Below are 8,809 nucleotides of genomic sequence, written 5' to 3' on the forward strand. Positions count from 1 at the left end.
GCTTCACTCACTGCCACACTTGTCTCATCAAAATTCACATTGCAGCATTTCCTGGATTTTAGTGCTGTTTCATTCTACTTTCAGCATTTTTTTTTCATCTCAAAGAGTAGCTACAGCAGTTTCTAAAGAAAGAACAGAGCAGCATGAGGAAGCACATCTCCAAGTTACAATTTTTGAGCTACTGACTCACTGACTTTTTCTTCTTGCTATTCAGACAAGCTTGCCAGGTGCTAGGGTGTTGAAAATGTCAAATGTCATCACTCATATTCACCAGTATCTAATTTAAAAATTCTGGCCTGATTAAAACATAAAACCCCAAATTTATTGTCACTACCAACGTTGTACCATCTTGTTCTTTTCTTCACCTGAAATGTTGTCAGTATTGCCAAGTTCCCAAATTAAGTGATATTTGGAGTTTTGCCCCAGATGGAGCCACATGGCTCTGAGAGCACATGTTTTAGCCATTGTTGTTAGAATGAGAAAAACCCAAGCCAATGCATTTCTTTGGCAATGACATGAATAGTGGACAGCAAGCTGAGAAATTATTTTTCTGTTTTCAGGGATATCCAGGCTCTATTTCCTAGATCATAGAAATGACATATACCACCAGTCTGTGCCAGATAGGCCTCGTTTGTTCTGCTGTAGCAAGCAGGGCTGATATCTTGTTGTATGTTAGTATCAGAAATAAAGAACTGCTGGGTTAGCAAGTCTGCTTACATGGGAGAAGCCCATGGGTTCTCAGTTTCCAATTTATGCATCCCCATCATAGCACAGGCATTGTAGGTATGGAATACACGGAGCCTTGGGAGTGGAACTTCTCTGGGACAAAAGCAATGTTTGCAATTCACAATAAAAAGTCAAAGTGACAGAATGAGCCAGTAGAGAAATTGGAAGAAGATCTTTACCTCTGGACTATCCAGAACCCCCCAGATCAAGTCTACTTTCCTCAGAAAGTATCAAGAACAGCACCATGAAATCAGGAAGTTCCATTCTGCACATTAAAATAATTGGGACTATCAAGAAAAATCAAGACTTGATGAATAATCTGACCTTTCTGGAGTTATACCAGAGATTCTTTTGGATTTGCCCATCTTAATTAAACCAACATTTAATTAACTATCGAACACTGAACTACTTTATGCTTAATACAGCTGTGATGGGCTAGTCTCAACTCATACCAATTCAAGGCAGGAAAAGGAAGTAATTTTACATTAGCACATAAATGAACTGTGTACATCCTTATCACCAGATATTGTTGAAATAAGAAAGAAAGCAAGTCTGCATAAAACATAAATAATGAATTATGGTAAACATGGGATATTTGAACAATGCAGACACAGAACTGAAAGAGATACTAAGCTTTATGTACTGTCATTTAAACCAATGCCTAACTCCTGAAGATTAGAAAGTGTCTTGCATCTTTGAATGATGCTAGACTTGAATTTCTTCTATAGAAATACAAATGTCCATTCTACTAGAATCATCTGCTCTCACCCTTAATGAAAAACAAGACAGAAATAACTGTCCAAACCTGTAAAATCAGGCAGAAGAATGAATCTCCTGCTTCTGTTTACATGTGTAGCATCTGTTGCAGAAAATGAAATTGATACATCTACACCCTGCAAACATCTCCATCCACCAGTTTCTTTCCACTAACTTCCATTGACTTATGTCAGAAAAAAATTCCCCAAATCCCCCTAAGATTTCTCATGTTTTCTTAGTCCGGGTACTTGAAATAATGGAGGATAGATCCCATACAGCCTTAGTATTCTGTGCAGCCACAGTGGGGATGACAGACACAGCACAACATTGAGAGCAGTGCCAAGGTTAGTCCCAAACTTGCTGAGCTAGCAGACTTCCAGGCCACATCACTGGAGTGCTGCAAATGGTTTTCAAATGCAAAACTTCCTGCTTCATGTCCTTAGCTTGCCTATTGTGGGAGATTGCTAGGGAGCATCTCCACTGGAAAAAAGAAATAGCCCCACTCTTTGTTGTCAAGTGAAGATATCCTGTCTATCTCTCAAGTATATAAGGAATCAAAGAAGTGAAACATCTTCCTGTTGTTCAAGCAGAGCCTTAAAAAATCCTCATTCCTTTGCAGCCTCCCGACAAAAGAAAAGACGGGCAGACTCCAGTGCTTTGGGCACCCAGAAGTGAGGGGAGTTGGGCTTCATCTGGACATTCCTGCCCCTTTCCTCTCATGAAATGTGTCAGTTCCTCCGGTCCTCTGAGCCACTTCCTCCTCACTTTTCAGTCATCTGCTCTCAGAGGACTTTTGCAAGCAAGTCCAGTCTTCCTTGCACAATCTGGAGCTGTGCTCAAGGGGAGCCTTCCTGGGATGTAGGCTAGAACATAACCACAGTATATCACAAGACAAAGCTCCTAGGCATTGTGACCTGCTCTGGAGCCTGGACGGGTGAACTTCTTAATGCTGATTTCAAAAGAGCCACAACATTTCACCCCAGCAGGAGGAGTGAGCCTTTGCTGTGTGTCAGTGACTCAGAACTGGCTCCAGGAAAGCTGACAGGCCACTGCACTGCACTGGGTGCACTCTTCATTCCCACCCAGTAGCACAGAGTTGCACACAGGGGTTTCTGTGCCCTGGCTGTGCTGACTTCACTGCCCAGCTTCTGTGTCTGAAGCCAGCTCAAAGGCAGCCCAGGGAGCTCTGCTCTGTCAGCATCAGCACAGCACAGATGTGGCCTGCAGAAGCTGTTAGGTCAGGACATCCAGAAGTGATGGGAAGTGGAATTTCAGACTAGGCTGCAGGGAAGCCTTTGGTACTTTTATTACCTACACTCAACCCCAGCAGTACTTTGAAACATGAGTAATATTTTATTTACCTACACATGTGTATAAAGGGTTCCCAACAGCTCTGAATTCATAGTCAGGTGCCCTGGTTTCAGTCTTGTTATTTAATGTAAGCTTCCCTGAACGGAGAAGGACTCTGGGAATGTGGGCTTCACCTCAGCCTTACCTACCCTCCAGTAGGAGTTCTGTAAAAGGAAATTTATTCTCATCAGGACTTTCAGGTGCGTGGGTGTTTCTAGGAATAAGCAACACCCAACCACAGAACAACCAGGAAGAGGCTTTATAAGCATATTGTGCCACTCTGCTGACACTGAGGTCACAAATTATTTCTTCATAGCCAGCCTGCTGCATTATGCCATTCTGCTAGGGGACTTGCCATGTGGTGGGATCCATGAGCTAGGAAATAACCGCTGCACAGCATGGTGAACACAAAAGCTCAGATTACACTCTGCAATTGCAAACATTCAGGTGATCAAATCTGAGGCAGACCTGTCAATCATGTACCAGGTAGACTGGATGAACTGACTGGGTTGTCTCTGTTAGAGTCAAGAAATTGAATAGCTGGAGGAACATCAAAGTGCATCAGCTAAGTAGATAGAGAAGTTTTGCATCTGCCTGCCCAAAAAAAAAAAGATGTTATGGACGCTTTCATTTTCTCTTTCATATACCCCCATATGCAAAATTAAAGTATTAGTTACAGAATATGCAAATAAAACTTCTGAAATTCTTTTTCCACCATTGTAACAAGATCTAGGTTCTAAGACAGGTCATCAAAAGGCAGGAAATTCACTGACAAGTGTGACAGACACTGCAGTCTCTGAAATAATGAAATTGGGTTTTTATGCCTTATACTTGAACAAGGCTTTTGCATACTGTAATCCAGCCTTAATTTTATCTTCTTGCCAAATTGCTGGACAAAGCCATTGTTGGGGTGAGCACTTTGTGTCTGAAACACATCTGTCAGTACACAGAGAATCATGATCCTTTCCCAGAACCATTTCCAGCTTCAGAGATTTACTAATTTATTTGCAGACTATCAGGCTATCTGAATCTTTAGGATTCTCAGCTGACATAGAAAGAGACAGCAGGGAGAATTCTCACATGGAGAAAGTCATGGAACCTTCATGAGAAGTCAACAAAATCAGGCCAGCTTAAGTTTGTGCCAGATGGGGTTCCAGCACTCTGATATCCACATTATCATTGGAAACTCAGTTCCTGGAGCAAGTTTTATTTCTGTCTGCACTTGGTTAAAAGTTAAAAAACAGCTGTACAGTTCTTGCACTTCTTGTTGAATTAGTTATTAACATGGAATCTGCTGTCAGCAGTGACTTTAGGCTGAGTAAAACCACTTCAAACAGAGCAGATCAAGAGACTGCCAAATAATATCTGATGACATTTACGATAATTAACATAAAATGGCAGTGCAATAACCCACACTGAAAACCACAGGCAGAGCCTAGATCTGTGCTCTTAGGACTCAGAAGACAGGGAAAGTTCAGTCTCCAGGTAGGCTGTGAAGATTCTTCATAGCACCTTAAACAAATGATGCTTGAGTTTCTCATCTGCTGTGGGGAAATGGGCACTTACTCGAAGCATATCTTTAGCTGTACTTGTTGGCAATGTCTTCATCCTCAACTGTGTCTCAGGCTTCAGCTATCCCAGCCTCTCCACTTTTCTTCCTTTACATTAAATGCACACTATGTTTCTAATTAATGCAGCCAGCAAACCTTGAAAACTTTCATTCCTCTACATGCATTATTTCTTTGTCTAGGTCATCCTCTGTCCCACTCTCTCCTTTTTCAGATCAGAGGTGGCAATCTGGTAAAGCTCCCACTGACTGGAAAAGAGGAAACATACCCCCTCCCATCTTTTTAAAAGGAAAATAATGAAGACCCAGGAATACTTCAGATTCAGTCTCATCCTCTGTGCCTGACAAGATCATGGAGCAGGTCTCCCTGGAACCTATACCGAGGCATATGGAAAGTAAGGAAGTGATTTGCAACAGCCAGCTTGGCTTCACTGGCAGATTTGAGGGCCTTCCATGATGGGTGAGGGCATTGGTGGATGAGGGAAGGGTAACAGATGTAATCTACCTGGCCTGGTACAAGCAAAGCACATGGCACCATCCCACACAACATCCTTGTCTCTGCCCAGAGCCCACCACAGTGGAGAAGGATTTGGCTGGATGGTCCCACTCAGTGCAGCCCCTGGCTCAATGTCCCAGGGCAGACCAGCAATGGGTGCCATTCCCCAGGGGCTGGGGCAGTTTAACACTTTTGTTGGCTACAGGGACAGTGGGACTGAGCTCACCCTCAGCGAGTTTGCCCACAACACCAAGCTGTGAGCTGCAGGAATGCCATCCAGAGGGACCTGGACAGGCCTGAGGGCTGCCCTGCACAGACCTCATGGAGTTCAACAAGGCCAAGCACAAGGTCCTGCACCTGGACCAGGACAATCCCAAGCACAAACACAGGCCAGGTGGAGAATAAATCAATAGCAGGTCTTAGGAGAAAGACTTGGGAGTGTTGGTGGAAAAGAAGCAACATCCTCTTGCAGCCCAGAAAGTCCAACACATCCTTTTGCACACTGCCAGGATGTACTTGGCTTTCTGGGCTGCATCCAAAGCAGTGTGGCTAGCAGGGCAAGCAAGGTGATTCTGCCCCTCTGCCCTGCTCTGGTGAGACCCCACCTGGAGTCCTGCGCCCAGATCTGGTGCCCACTCCATAGGAAGGATGTGAACCTGATGGAGAGAACCCAGAGGTGAGCCACCAAGATGATCAGAGGGCTGGAACACCTGGGCTATAAAGGCAGACTGAGGAGAGTTGGGGTTGTTCAGCCTGGAGAAAAGAAGGCTCCAGGGAGACTTTTGAGCAGCCTTCCTAATGGCAACCTGCTAGAGAGCGGGAGAGGGACCTTCCAAGGGCATGTGGTAACAGGACAAGGGGGAATGGTTTAAACTGAAAGAGGGTAGGTTTAGGTTGGATATGAGGAAGAGATTCTGAACTGTGAGGGTAGTAAGGCACTGGAACAGGCTGCCCAGGGAAGCTGTGGATGACCCATCCCTTGAAGTGTCATGGCCCGGCTGGATGGGACTTTGAGCAACGTGACCTAGGGAAAGATGTCCCTGCCTATGACAGGAGGGTTGGAAATAGATGGCCTTTAAGGTCCCTTCTGACCCAAATAAATCTAGGTTCCTATGAATTCTATCTCATGGGATCATGGCTCTCAATATATAACTTGAAGAAAAATCTGCTATGATTACTCATCACTCCTTGTAGAAAACTTCTGTTTTCTGTCATGACCTTCTACAGACTTCTTATATCTCACTTCCCAAATTCTGCTGCCCTCAACCAGAAAGTTGCTTCCAAAGTATTTTAATGACATCTTAAATTATTCTTCCCTACCTAAAGTATATAGCTGTCTAATTTCTGGTTCTGAATGAATTTCTATGGTAAAGATCTTCCATGATGACAACTTAAAGTTGGACTTTCCTTATTTAGAAGAGAGTTTGCTCTCTTCCAAAATCTCCTCTATCCCATTGCATCTCTTATTTTTTTGGTTTTTACAGCAATCTTGCATCCAGTACACTGCAAGTCTGCCCATTTTCTTCATCTTAATATTCTCTTGTCTTTGTATCAGATTTGAGCACCACTTCTTTTACATTTGAGGCCTGACACTGCTTGCATTTTGCCTATTTATCTCTCCAGTCTTCTTATCTTTACTTTCAGAAACGTATCTTCTTCCTCCCCATGCCCTTGTCTAAAACACAATAGTGGTATCTGTTCATCTGCATTACTAATTCCCCAGTCAGTGGTAAATACTCAGAAAATAAACCATTGTTACTGTGACTACCACACTGAAAACCTCAGAACAGTCAAGAGGAGTGTCAAAATCCTATATTGAATGTTAAAAATCAAGTGGATAAAAATATACAGAACATCCTCCCACAAAAAGCAGTAGTCAATGAGATGTCCTGGGACAGAGATCATCCATCTGAATTTGTGTTTTAATTATTTTCTTTATGTGATCATTATCAGTCTTTCTTTTACTTCTTTAAATAAGACTTTAATTCACACTCCTCTGTTCCAGTGAACATCAATGCAGACCATTTTGGGACCCCAGTCTGATCGAACAAAACCAGAACGCCAGACTGCAGTCATCAGAACAGTTTAGACACAGTGTGCAGTGTTTAAGTTCAAGCGCCTGAGCAGTTCATTTCCTGCCAACTTTAATCGGTTTTCTGTCTTTTCCTCTTCTGTCTCTGTCCTCACTGCTAATTATTCTGACTTGTAGCTTTAATAGCTGAGGCCTTTTCTTTACCACTGACCACAGAATCGTGCTGGGGAAATGCTGCGGCTTAGGAAAGGAGAGGGATCCTGGAGTTTAAAATTATTGTATCAGTGAGGAAGTAGAGAAACTGATACAATATTATTTTAACACAACCCACACAAGAGTATTCTGAAAAAAACAACTCCCAAACATATTTTTCAGTGAAAGATGTGGGCGACATTCAATTTCTGGTGACAAGTATTTAACACAGACTTTTCATTCTGAAACAGCTTCACCCTTCCCCTCTGAACAAGGGCAAGTCTTTTCTTCATTCTGATTGCAAGACTAGGTGTTACCTGTCCTTATCCACAATCATTGTTTTTTTCCTTTTTTTTAAATTCATAAACAAAGAAAAGAGAAAAGCAGTTTAAGATAAAGCTAAATGAAACTCATCACTTCTCTTTAAAAAAATACTTATTTAACCTTATATTTTTGAGGTAACTTTTCCTCAAAGGGCACACCAGTTTCTTATTCCAAGACAGTATTTTCCTGTGGAAATTTTCAGTAAAATTACTTTTGTCAGTAGCAGAGTGAGCCACAGGATTTTGCAGCTCTTAATTCAACCCATGCAGGACTAACCTAAATCCTTCTCATCTACACCAAACTCCTGTCTGTCCTATTTGTGTTCCCACGCTGCTCAGTGTCTTCCCCATGGTACCAACATTTATGCTGCATTATGCATCCCATCTTTTTACTCTCACCACACCCATGGGCTGGCTCCTCTCTTCTCCATGAAGCATCTCCATTTTTGCTGGTACAAAAGTTATGGCACTTGGTGAAAAAAAATGTAAAAGGAAGGAACCTTAATAAACTTTGAAAACAAGTCCCTGTGCACAAAGAGCGCTTCATTTCTTTACAGCTTCTAGTACCCACAAAATTTACCAGATGTCACCAGGTGAAATTTCAGTACACAAACTTCTCCACTGCTGCTCAATGGATAGCCCATCCTCTGGGATAACACATTTAAGCAGTGGGGGGCAACAGCCAAGCAACTTCGCCTGGCAAAAGGAGTGGGAATGTGTGAAAGAAACAACCCTGCAGACACCGAGGTCAGAGAAGGAGTGGCAGGAGGTGCTCCAGGTGCTGGAGCAGTGACTCCCCTGCAGTCCCTGGTGCAGAGCTCTACCTGCAGCCCATGGAGCAGCCCCACACTGGAGCAGCTGGATGCCTGAGAGGAGGCTGTGACCCCACGGGAAGCTTGCCCTGGATTAAGGGCATGTATTAGTGAATTGTTTTTTGTCTTTGTTGTCCAGAGAAAAATGTCATTTCAGCTGTGCCAAAAAAAAATTAAAATTCCTCAATATTTCAGCTTTTGTACAGATTTCTGCCCCCTTCAAATTAGATCAGATTCTTAACAAAAGCATCATTTAAATGAAGTATCAATGTTTCATTTTGGAAATATTTACTGTTTCCTTGTTTCGACCCTCCAGAATAAGACATTCTGCAGTTTTCCTGAAAACTGTCCCATATTCACAATTTTTTTCAGATTCTGCAAAAAATGAGTTTTGGATTTGTAATATTTTAGCTGGCAGGGGTGGAGATGGAGTAAGGGTAGTACACCTACAACTCATTTAAGAGTAGACAAGGTCTGAACTTAAAAGTTCACATGAGGCTGTGTATATATATGGGAAGTGTAGAATTCCATCTGCTAAGTAGGTACTTAAGAGAG

This window comes from Fringilla coelebs, assembly GCF_963513975.1.
Source record: "Fringilla coelebs genome assembly, chromosome: 2".
Taxonomy (NCBI): domain Eukaryota; kingdom Metazoa; phylum Chordata; class Aves; order Passeriformes; family Fringillidae; genus Fringilla; species Fringilla coelebs.